Raw genomic sequence first — 12,500 nt, forward strand, 5'->3', positions numbered from 1 at the left:
AATAACTGTAATCACTATATTATGAAAATTCAAAATGATCTGTTTCTAAAAAATATGCTAGAAAAGGTCACATTCACACATTTGATGCAGATTTTTTGCTGATGCCTGAAATCTGTCCCACAACTGGAAACCAATATGTACAGTAAGCCTATACTCTAGACTACAGGGCCCGTTTGTCAATCAGCGGTTGCATGATTTTCCTGCTGTATTAGCCTTCACAGTGACACTGTGCTGGTTTGCGTCCATCGTTCTTCCTTTCCTCTGAGCCCAGCGAAGCTGAGCATGAAAGTGACTTCCTCCATGATCTCCGCAGCCCGGAGCGCTGGTTCAATCCCTCCACGGCCGTGATGGGTCACGACACGCTTCCTCCTGGAAACCCATGAGCTGGTGAGAATACATACAGTTCCACCAGCGCTAGCCTCAAAATACATTTGTTCACACACACATTCACAAACCACCCACACACACTCAAACACTCCTTCAGTGTTAATTTGCTACTTTGTACCATGTTACTGTGTTCAGATGACTCTTTTAGTAAATAGTACTCGTGTTTTGCCAGTTCATTTAATTTTTCATTATTATTATTGGCAGCTTACTCAACCTTATTTTTTTTCTAATCATTTGGCTACTACATATTTTAATTTCATTATGATGTGACTTATACTGTATACTGCCATATTCGCATGCTAGTATATAAACTACTTCAGTATTAAAAGTTACTCTATAGTCAAATTGATGAAGAAAAAACGTTTACTGTGAATACATTAACACAGTAACATTTCTCACCTCCACCTCTCAGCTCCTTCGCTGCGTAGTAGGTAGTTGACTCAGCGTTTACCTAGTAAAGTGCCCCTCTGTAGAACCTCTAGAACCAGAAGTAGACCAGCACTCTAAGAACCAAGCGTTCTGTTCGGAAGATGTTGTGGATCTTGATTAATTCACAGAGCTACAGTATGTGAGTGAGGAGAGGGATTTTCTATTCTGTTCTAGAGCCAATGAAGAGAAGCAAACATGGGAGAAATATGATCTCTGGTTTAACTTCCAGCCACTCTCAATTAACAGTGTGCTTTTAGACTAAATGTCTGTTTCACTGCGGCAAACTGGGATTGTCTCACTGCGTCTCATGCTGCTGTGTACCAATATATGATCTGGGACTTGTGTGACACCTCTGACACAGGCCTGCAACTGGACAAAAGCTGAAATGACCTAAATCCTCAGTGAATTAATATGAAAACCATCTGATAAGTGTCTACTGACACTCTCTGCTGCTGCCTCGGTGCTGACACACAGACGTTGGATGAACTTGTTTCTACACCGACGTAAAGTACCTCACACAGGTACTGACGATGCAGCGGCGTGAACATGGCTACAGAAAAGGAAGTGGACGAGAAGAAGAAGCTGAAGAAAAGATGTCTTAAGTTACTCAAACTGTCAAATTTTCTTTCTTTATGATTTTGTGAAAAAGCTAAATCAGATAATTTTCACTGAAAATATTGTAAGTTCTGTTTAGCTCAAAGCAAACCTTAATGCTTTTCTATATCTTTCTCACAGATACTGTATCACTTCCTGTATGTGTCATATGATATACTGATAGTTGTAAAGCTACATGTAATACAGGATATAACCTTTGAGTTTGGGTTCAGTAGTTTTTCTAGAATAGCAGTTGTTTACATTCCACACATGTCATAGATGACAAAACGAGGCAATGAGGAAAAATGCAAACAAATGAAACCCAACAAATAAATCTGTATTTTTGTGTTCATAAGGTTGTGGTGCCTCCTGAATAACTACTCATATTTTACATTTCCTGAGGGTTTGTGTGCCTCTCGTGGAGAAAATGGGCAGAATGTGGTCAGACGTGTGGATTTGGAGAATGTGACCTCATCTGAGAAGGAGCCTGAGTCAGTGCTGATAATAAATTAATACCTACTGTACTGCGCATACTATTTATAATATGTAGCTCCTAATACTATACTATACACTCACATCTTGGCTGTAGTTGTAAGTCTGGTTCGATTCTGAGTGTAGCTGTAAAACTAGCGAACTGTCTAAAATGAGTTTCCATCACTGAATATGAGACCGTGTTATTTTGTGTTGAATGTTATGCTGTGGAGCCTTTTGCTCTATCCACAGTAAAACTATGTTGTATGATGCAAGGGGCTGTTTTTCAGCTCTTTACCATTTCTTGACTTTTTCGATGGTGTGTCTGATGAGGCTCATTCATTAGTAACAGGTCGTATCTGACACCACCCATGTAGGTTTAACCTCACCAATGGGATTGTTCTCACAACTGGCCTCAGAGTGGCTCTGCCTGCATAAAAAAAACTGTGTACCGTACAGCACAAGCACAACTTCCCTGTGCGGCGCGGCCACAATGGATTTATTAAAACCCACTCCAAAACGCACTCGCGCTCCGTCCGGCGGAAAACGAGCGCGGCGTTCGTACCTCTTGGCTGCGGTCGCGAGGCGGCTGAGGAGACGAGCACCCCGTGTACTTTCAACGTGTGAAATGCAATGAAGAGAGGCAGCAGGGACCACCAGGTGCTGCTTCTCCACCTCGAGCCGGGCCGAGCAGCGCTTCTCCTCTCCAACAACCCAAAGGGCTGAGATGCCACTCGCAGCAGCTGAGCCAAAAGACATTTCAAGTGTGCACTTCAAAGGGGCCTTGGATTATGTTCACGCACAGACTATCCTGAGGGGATCCTTTGAAGGGAAACTTACTGCAGAGCCACTGGTGGCCACTCAGTGCATGTGTGTTTGTTTGTTAAACCCATTTTTCTCACTGCCTTTGCCACTGTGTTGTGGCATTGGGAGGGGTTTCCTCTCTCAAAAGTTGAACTGTAAACAAAATTGAAAGAGTTTCTCTGCAGAAGTATTGAGTCCTCTTTGGGGAATTCAGACTACAAGTTCCAAAACGCTTAAACAAGGAAAACCAGCCAACCACTTTAGCAGCGTTCTGTTGGTGCTGCATGTAAAGTTGTAGCCCGTCCAACTCCAGGACGCTGTTGTTCCCTATTTGTAAACCAAAACCATTCCGTGCAGGATCCCAGTGACCCGTCGGACCCTCGCCTTCAGTTTGTGTCACTTTAGCATCGCAAAGGTGGCGGCTGATTAGCAGCTAGCAAATTGCACGGCGTCGAGGGGCGGCACCGGAACATCTGTAGGACACCTGCACCCGCGGATGCCAGAATATGAAACGCTGCAGAAAAACAGACAAGGGAGAGCAACGAGGAAACCAAAACAACAGCAACTCAGGCAGGCGATTATCATAATTAAAGCCGCATCAATTAAAGGGGTCAGTCACTGCGCGGCTGCCACCTTTCTCTGCAGATGGTGGAATTTGTTTAGGGCTGCCTCCTCCTTCCTGAACCATGGAGGGATAGAGACCAGATGTACTGAGAGCCGACCCAACGTTACCAGGGAAACATTTAAAGCATTAGGGGCATTTGACACTACATTGTGCCACATAAAATAAAAAAGCAGAATCCCGTTTGGATAGATTTCCAAGAGGACAGTTTTACACCCGCGATGCCCCGATGTCGCGGATTTTAATTCTTGCACCACCTGCTTCTTCCAGCAGGTGTTGCCTGTGTTAGGTCATAATGGCCTGTAGGTGGCGATCAACAACTCTCACCATGTCCTTCCCAGACAACACCATTAAACTTAGTTGTGAACTGAATAGGATTTTTAGATACAGTGGGTTTTCAGATATAAAAAATAAACTGGCAATTTCCACATTCAGACGTGACGTCGGGACCTCCTTCTGGTCTGGTGAGTGTAAGCTCATCGCCACCTACAGGTCATCATGATGTAACACATGCTAAATGAGGAGCAAGGTGGTAGAGTTTGACATTAGTAAGACTTGTTGGTGCCCGTGCTAATTTTGTGACCTTTATTCATGCAAATATTCAGTGAGTGGTTATAAATTATATGTGTTTTAAAAGAATATCAAACAATCTAAGATCAAATTTGACTAAGTTAAAATAGTTAACGTATTACTTTTCTGCAATGTACTGGCTTCTTTTATTAGAGAGGTGTGACACTGGTTTCTCTCTGTAGGTCATGTGACTAAAGATTTCATTTCTGCTTTCCAAATATCAGCTATGAGTCACGTTGCACCAGTGATCCCATCCAGCAAACATTTACTCTCAGCTTTGCTCGCGAGTCTCAGAACAAAGCCGAAGAAATATTTCCCGCCCGCACCGGGTTTGAAGCCATCGCTGACCTGAGCGGGGGCGCGTGGGCGGGTTCGGCGGCCGTCGGGCCCTGGCAGGGTGCCGGCTTCCGCCCAAGATGAGGACTGACACCGAGGTTCAGGGGTTAATTTGTGTAACAGGCGAATTTGCATACAAATGAAAAATGACAGAATTTTTCTGTTCTCCGCAACTTTCAATGTCATCCGCATCATGCTGGCCCTATCTGCAGCCCCCACCCCCTCCCCCTGCCGACTGTTTGAAGAATATTCATTACTTGTGAAGCTGGGGCACCTTGTTTGCTATTAATCTCCACCTCAGGTCAATGACTTAATTTGCTCAACTTTATCAGTGGTGCCATTCACTTCTACTTTCTTCCTCCGCCCGTCCGTTGCCTTTGTAGCTCTTTCTAAAGTGCTCTCATTGCTTCTCTTCATAGAGACCAGCTAAGCTTTTTAAAGCACAACAAAGGCACAGTAACTCTGGTCTCTGAAAGAGTTTTGAAGACATAAATGAATTACTTGAGAGGGAAATATATGCTGGCCCTCTAGATTGCTCCTTCTTCTCTTCTGCCGCAACACCCAACAACTTCCGGAGAGATTTCTTGTGTTTTTTTTTTCTCCTCCTCCTTAGTCTTGATTGGATTGATTGTTTTCTCTAATCCAGGGGAAATTACTTGTAGAGCGGGGGTCACATAATCGTGGTAAAAAAGTGAAGAAAGGAGTGAAGTGACAAAAGCTTTCCAACAGTAACAGCTTCGCTGGCTACTGTAGTGGTTATATGTGTAAAGTACTCTGGTCAGGTCACTGGGAAGATTTAAATCAGCACATGAGTTCAGCTACTGACCTAAACTCCTGGCGTGCTGTCCCTGAACACAGTGCACTATCTGCTGGTGTGAGCAATAGCATGTAATGTCAAGGTGTTTATAATGTACAGTAGCAGCCAACAGCTGGTGAAAAGCTACATTTACAGTTTTAGCCTGAATTATTAAGGACCTTGTCTTATTGTGTGTTATTTTTTCTTCATATCCTGCAAATATGTTTCATGTAGGCACAGGTTAGCCACTTAGATACTAAAGAATTTGTATTATACCATATGCAGTACCACATAATGGTACAAGACCAGCTGATGCTGTTGGGACAGATTTTTAGTTTTACAGTGTAATAGCTTCCTGTAACTTGATGTCAAAGGTTTCACACAATCAAGCCTGTATAAACAAAGCATCTCAGCACATTTCACTTCCTCGTAAATAAACCTTAAAAGCTGAAACTGTACACTGAGCAGATTATGTGTTGCTTTTAATTCCAAATGGCTTGTTTAGGCTAAACTGAGCGTATGCATGAAGTATGAAGCAAACAGCAGAGGATTACCTTCCTCCATATACTGTATATTGGGAGTATTAAAAGGCCATTGCACGATACGCGACCATCAATTGGTTTGTTTCCTTTGTCTGGCAAAGCGGTGACATCTGTTTTAAAGTGCACACGAGCAACCAGAGCAACACATTCCACCAGCGACAAAGTAAAAGCGAAAGAAAGTTAGGTTCATCTGGCAAATCTGAAAATCTAACTGTCCAGCTTCATTAAGTAGCCTCATGCGCCCCGTTCAAGGGAAAACAGAAAAAAAAAAGTGCAGCAAGCCAGAAAGTAGAAGGCATAAAGCAGGAGAGTGAAAGGAAAAATGGCTTGTGAACCATTGTTTGGATCTTTATGCAAAAACCTCCTTTGTGTTTCTCACTCTTGATCCCCCATAGGCAAAGGAGGAGTGTATTGATCTGCGCTGAAAGGAGACGGCCCTTTCATCACGCGTTCGCCTCACCTTAGACGCCTTTGAAGGCGCTCCTTCAGGAGCGCAGCACCCTCGCCTGGTTACCGGCCGGAGATTAGGCCAGCGCTAACCCACCCAACCCTAATAGGTAGCCGACCGAGGCTGAGGCTGTCTAATTAGCGCTGATCAAAGTGGAGGACGTTATCCCCCAAACAGACCTGCGCATTAGGACAGAATGAAGAAGTTGGCCGCCCAAACTTCTTGGAGACGTAGCATTTTGCTGTTATTATCACTATTACTACTGTTTTATTTTGGCGACGCTGCACCCGTTCACCGTCGCTTCTTTCCACCTTATCGGCCGCGTAGACGTCGTATTTAAGCACAGCAAGACACCGTTTATTTAACAGAGGAAGAGCATTTCCACGGACATGCAACTGACACACTTTGTGTCCTCTTAATCCTAATTTCATAGCACCGACCACCTGAAGCGCTGACCTGCAGTAGAAGAAGAGCGGACGCGTTTGAAATATCAGATTCGATGGTATTCTCATTGGAGCCCATGAAAACATGTCATTTTATCATTGAATATTGAAGCTGTACTGTAAATCACCTAATGAGAATATTGTAATACAGACTAGAAATGTTGAAGGAGAAGCATTTGGTTGCCAGATCTCATGCACTACTGTATTCTCTCTTGACAATTTAAAGCGGAGACAAGTGTAAAAGTTAAGAGAAGGTCCTTGTCTGGAGAACTTAAATAGAGGGGATGAAGAGCGTTTTAGTGCGGGTGGTGGTCACAGGTCTCACATACTGTAACATATGCCTCATCACACGTCAAACGTATCCTTTTGAGGCCGACATCTGCTCCGAAATCAAAGTCTGACCCGTTGGTTTCCTTTTGACTCCCAGTCTCCTAATAACGCACTGTAAGACCCCGACAGCAGCACTTGAAAAAGCCAAACCTGGCGTTTGACCGCGCTCAGATAAGAATCACGCTACAGCAGGAAGCGGCGCCAAAAGTCGGATGTGAGAGCAATTAGTGTGATTGCGAAGAGGAAGGAGAAAAGTGCAAACGTGTCACCGCTCAGACGCGTGCGCGGAGGTCCGAGCGTCTGCAGCGTTGGTGGTCTCCGCTCCTTTCGGGGACTGCGCTGCTTGTGTCCCTCAGCCGCGCTGTTTATTTCTGAAGGCGTTCCCCTGCTTTCCCGATCGGGCAGCGCTTCCCCGAGGCCGGGAGCCGAGCAGCGCTGAGCGCGAAGGCCGGGACGCGGCCGCGAACGCGTCGAGCCTCATCTTATTTACTGTCAGATGTCCGCCAGAAGTTTGATGCAAATGTACAAATTGCCACAACTGTGAACGTATTTGATATTTGATCACATTTCATAGGCGCGCACTCAGCCCCTGCCCGCAGAACTTCACACACCATTAAAAAAGCACACAACGCCCCGAGTTGCCTCCTAATGAATTCCCGATAAAAGCAACTTTATTTTCCATATTTTCTACTTTTTTGTATTACATTTACACATGTCCATTGGTTCGGGGCCACTGAGCTATATGTGCCGTGTCTCTAATCTTAATGGAAGGAGCAACTTTGCCAGTTTGCCAGTTTTGCATATATTTCCCTCCATCTTTGATGCTAACGTTGCCTTCACAGCTCAGGAAAGTTCAGACTTTTTAAACACACAAATGAGACGAACACACGATGCTCGCGCCGCTTTGACTTCACTTTCAACTGCCTCTTTGCTCCGTGTTTAAAACCCCTTTTACCTGTGATCCCCGACATGTGCTCCTCTTTCCTCTGGCATTAAACATATGCTCCCAACATATGTTCCGTGCGACATATGTTCTGCTAAAGCTGCCGTTTGCTCCTGTTTTGTGCCAAATTACAATCATGGATGGTGAAATTTAAATGTGTCACCTTTCTGCGATTTTTAATGAACCCTGATCTACGCTCACGTCTGAGAGAAATAATGAATTTCATGCCCTCCAAGGCAAGAAAGAGATCATGGCATGTGTGTTATTCATCTGTATGTTTATGTTTGTGTGTGGCCATGTGTTGAAGGGAGGATTACTCCCCATCGCCTCTGTGCATTAAACCTCCCCTCATCCAGAGCCAAAGGCCTGACCCAAATATGGCTGAGAGACAACATGTGACCTGTTCCGTTAGCTCCGGGCTGTGGTGGCGGCGGTGGTGGTCTGGTGCAGGAGGAGAGGAGAGGAGTGTGGGGGAGGTGGGGGGTGGGGGGAGTCTATTAGTGGGAGAAAGCACAGATGCCGGCAGATGGCAAACATATTGTCCAGAGCTGACCCAAGCATAGAATAATTACTGGAAAGTTCAGCGCTCTCAGGTCTGCAGCATGACTTCACCTCCGCTCACCCGCCACTGGAAACGCAGCTTTGAGCACAATCTTCCACTCATCGTTAGTCTGTTTGGTATTTTGGTGCAACACGTTAAAAGTAGAGACTTTGGCGCCCTCAATAATCTTTAAATTAAGCTAAATCCTTGCGACTTGGCTAAAATGAGACCGAAAATTGTTGTGTGATAGAAATTTTAAGCCTGACGCTTTCTTCGACTCCAGAGCAAAGGGCCGAAACTTGCAGACGTCAAACATTTAGTGATGAATAAGGTGTTTCAGGATCTTCAGAGCTTTATCTACGCTTCAGGATTTATAGGTGACAGCAGTCAACACAGTACTGACACCTGAAGGTACAGTAACATTCTAAGAGGTCAACATTACTTTCCATTCCTTTCATTCCTATATGTGCGACTGTGCATTAGTTTGTTCTACAGAAACAGAAATAATTTGATAAAGAAACGTATCACTGCATATTTACACAATTTAAACTCGTGTACTTGTGTGACAGGCTGAAATGAGTTGTTTATTATACCACCCTCTGATCTGCCCTCGCACGCACACACACACACACACACACACACACACACACACACACGGATGCAAATGTGTCTTTTGGCTATGAAAAAGCTGTCTGGACTCATTTGTAGACTCCGGCCTGAGGATAAATCAGATCACGGTGATGCCCCCCTCACCCCCACCCCCCCACCCAGCTCATGGCTACTGGCCCAGCTAGGGCCCAGGTAGCGCTGGAGGGGGGCCCTGTTTAGCCAGCAGGCTGCAGATGCTGCTCTTGATTGTGGCTCTGTGTCCCCCAAATGTCCCCGTTGCCAGTAGACTACACACATTACTGTCGACAATAAAACCAACAGAGAGGAATGTAAATCCCCAAAGTTACAAGACTCTGTGTTACAAATATGAGTAAATATGGCTCTATTATCCACTCACACAAAAATGTATTGTTTATGTTGTTATAATACACATCGGGCCCTCATTGAAGCCTCGTCGCTGCTATTTATTCACCAGTGCACAATTGATATGGATCACGAGTCGACCTGCAACAGTCTGCAGACATTAATGTAAACAAGGTTGATGTTTGCGGAGGCACAGTTATCAGCGTCCTCGTACGGAGGCGAGTTCAAAGCGGCGCAATAACAGACAAAACAAGCCTGTGGCCCGACGACGGATGAATTTACATTAACTCGTAGCGGCGCTCCCCTTTTGAAAGGCCAGAATTCATTTCATGCTAATGATAATGACAATAATTCACAATGGACAAGAGAGGAGGCCTTGCAAAACAACTGCGTTCCCGTCTTAATATGATCAGTCGTGATGATTTTCTCCACGATAATGATTCATCAAACGATTCTGTGGCGGTCACAAAAGGGCTCAAGTCATTAATAAAAGAACAGAGTCAAAGCACCTTGGGGATCTTTTTTTTTTCTTCCTCCCCTTTTTTCTTCTTAAAGCAAGTAAAAAGTGAGCAGCACATCTGAATGAAATCTCATTGTTGGATTTCAAGATGTGAATAAAATTCCATTTCAAATTAAGGCCCATTAGCATCACTAAGAGTTGTAGGATTCGGGTGACCTTTCCGTTCCACAGAGCTTGATGTTAGAAGTTTCACTCCTTCTCTTAAGAGAAGTGAAAGCGAAGGTCTTCTCTCTCTTTTTCCTTTTTCATGTTATGATGACAACAGCACCGGGAGATTTGACCTCCAAACCGAGATACGCAGCATTTGAAAAAAGGTATTTTATACATAAACTCACAGTGTCACACATCTGGAAGTTCTCCCTTTGTTTCTGATAATATACTGTAGACTGTAAGTTGATGTCTGGATGTTTATCGTGTTAATATTTCAGCATTTTAGCATTTTTATAAAGTTTGATTGAAAACATGAGATATAAAGATAAAAGGTGGCCATTTATTCCTCTGAAACTTTTGGATGCTACTGAGGATACTCAAAGGACGTCAAACCTGGTCCTCCACTTAGACCCTAATAAATATTTGTGCCTGTGGATTCCAGGCTCTCAGCCTTTATGTGAAGGAAATAAACAGCAGCGTATGCTGCGAGCCAGTGCACCACAGTGCTACTCGTCCTTATAAAACGCCGCTGTACAATACAATCTATACCTTAAAGTACTTTACCTTTAACATTAGAGTAAGTGGTCACACGTGGACAGTGTGACCAAGGCAAAGAAAAAGTCACACATTTGCTTTAAAGGCAAAGCTTTTAAGGTTTTTTTCCTGGAGAATTCTCATATTATTATATTATTATGCATAACATTCTATTATTTAGAGTTAAAGTTGGAAGGTGCATGTGCATCTTTCCACAAACATTTCCAGTATCACTCACTTTGACGAGCTGTCAAACATTCCCAACCTCAGGACTGAACTGTGTGACCCAGTTCCAGCGAGGCTGTTAGCGGTTCAGACCTTTAATATTTGGAATGGAAATATGGAAAAACCAGGTTAGGAATACGTGGTACATCCAGCTGTAGATTATGAAGGAACTGCCTGAACACTGTGAACATCACAGACGAACAATATCAAATGGGCTTTTTTTTTGTCTCTCAAGGACAAAATCACCTCATACCTTCATTCATTTATTTATTTCTTTTGCCTTTAATTTCACAATCAGAAAAGCTCTCTCCCTCGTTTGTATTGTCTCCTATAGCTCGTCCTCCACTACCAAAGTAGAAAGGAGGAGGAAGCTTTTTGCTGCCTTTTTAATCCCTTTGCACCCTAATTGGCCTCTCTTTGCTGTGAAGTGAGTTCAATCTTCAAGCAGATAAAACAAGTGTTGGGTGAGGGCTCAGGCACCATGGCACTGTGTTCCCAAGCATGAAGTGAGCGGGTTTGAACTAATATTCATGCCTCTGCAATTAGAAGCCCCGGGAGGAAAAGTAACTTGCCTTTTTTATCTTTTACCTATTCTTGGCGGCGAATGAGATGTTGATGGCTGCTCTCAGATCCGCACTTCTCGTTTGTGTGAATGCAGATTGGACTAATTACAAGCGGGCGTTCACGCGCCATTAGGTCGTCTGCAGCCCGAGCGTCGGCCTTTCATCGTGTCAGCAAGGCGAACGGCCAGCGGCGAGGTGTTCGCTGAGGTGTTCCAGCCTTTTGGGCCGCAGACGATGTGATGGCTTGTTTCCTATGGTTTTAGCCCACGAACCAAAGCACGGGGACATCGTTGTACCAGGATTAGTCTGTTTGCTGTGATTGCTAACAAGCTTGAAGAATGGGGTTAGGTCACATGGCACACGCAGCCTTACGGTATCTGTTCCAATGCTCTGACCTCTTACTGATCACTGTGATCAGTCACTCACATGGGATCCTGACCTGCAGTACAGTAGGTAGGACACAGGCAGTCCCAGATGGAAATGTGGGTTAGTGCCTTCTACCCGTATGGAATCTGAAAACTGACTTTCAAACATATCATCGATCAATAAGAATGTTACACTTTACCCACACAGTCTAGTGGCTCATGCATTGACCCGAGTGAGGTTGACCACTCGGCACACAATGCTTGGAGGAATACAGCGGTGGGCTCATTGAGTTTACAGTGAAGTTGGGTGTAATCAGCACAGATCACTCAGAAGGAGTTACAGGAGGTGAGAGTTCGTCTCCTGATCCACTCACACCTCCTTCCTGTGTCCAAATGATGAGTTTCAGAGGAAGGAGTAGGAAATATCAGTGATGGGCTTTTGATGCCACCGAGCTACTGTATAACACTTCAGTTAATAAACAGGATTTGAATGTAACCAGCTCAATTAACATCCAGCGATACAAGTTGCAAAATGCCTCTCAACGAACGAACACACGGTCAAATCAGTATCAACAAACTGCACAGTTCACACGGAAGTTAGAATTTGGCAGAACGCGTTGCAGCGGCTCCTTCGGATGTGCCAGATTAACTAGAGGGCACATATAATGCTCTTTTAAAGCCTATTTGTTGCTTTCATGTTAATTTACAGCCCAGTTTTGAACTGGGAATATCTAACAGCAAGTTGCAGCCCAGATAGTTTTGCCCCGTCATTTCCACACGTTTTGGCAGCGCAGCTCCAGCAGCCTAATATTCACACTCGTTTATTCATTTGTTTGTCTGTTTACGTTATATGTTTGCTTATTTATCTGTCTCTTTATTTTTTAATGAGTTGAAAATCCACCAGAGGAATCGGAG

The 12,500-nt window shown here is 44.3% G+C and overlaps 1 long non-coding RNA gene across 3 annotated transcripts in view; it reads left to right on the forward strand.

The window, feature by feature from the left end:
* LOC114846196 (uncharacterized) overlaps positions 1-1,728 on the forward strand; it is a 5,920-nt gene extending 4,192 nt beyond the window's left edge. For 2 of the 3 annotated variants that reach the window (XR_008693981.1, XR_008693980.1), the window contains 2 exons: positions 314-387; positions 861-1,728. This is a non-coding gene — a long non-coding RNA (uncharacterized LOC114846196). The remainder of the gene's footprint in view (positions 1-313; positions 388-860) is intronic. The other variant, XR_005897056.2, reaches the window with a different exon arrangement.
* Positions 1,729-12,500: the final 10,772 nt, after the last annotated feature.

Source organism: Betta splendens, chromosome 2 (assembly GCF_900634795.4).
Source record: "Betta splendens chromosome 2, fBetSpl5.4, whole genome shotgun sequence".
Classification (NCBI taxonomy): Eukaryota; Metazoa; Chordata; class Actinopteri; order Anabantiformes; family Osphronemidae; genus Betta; species Betta splendens.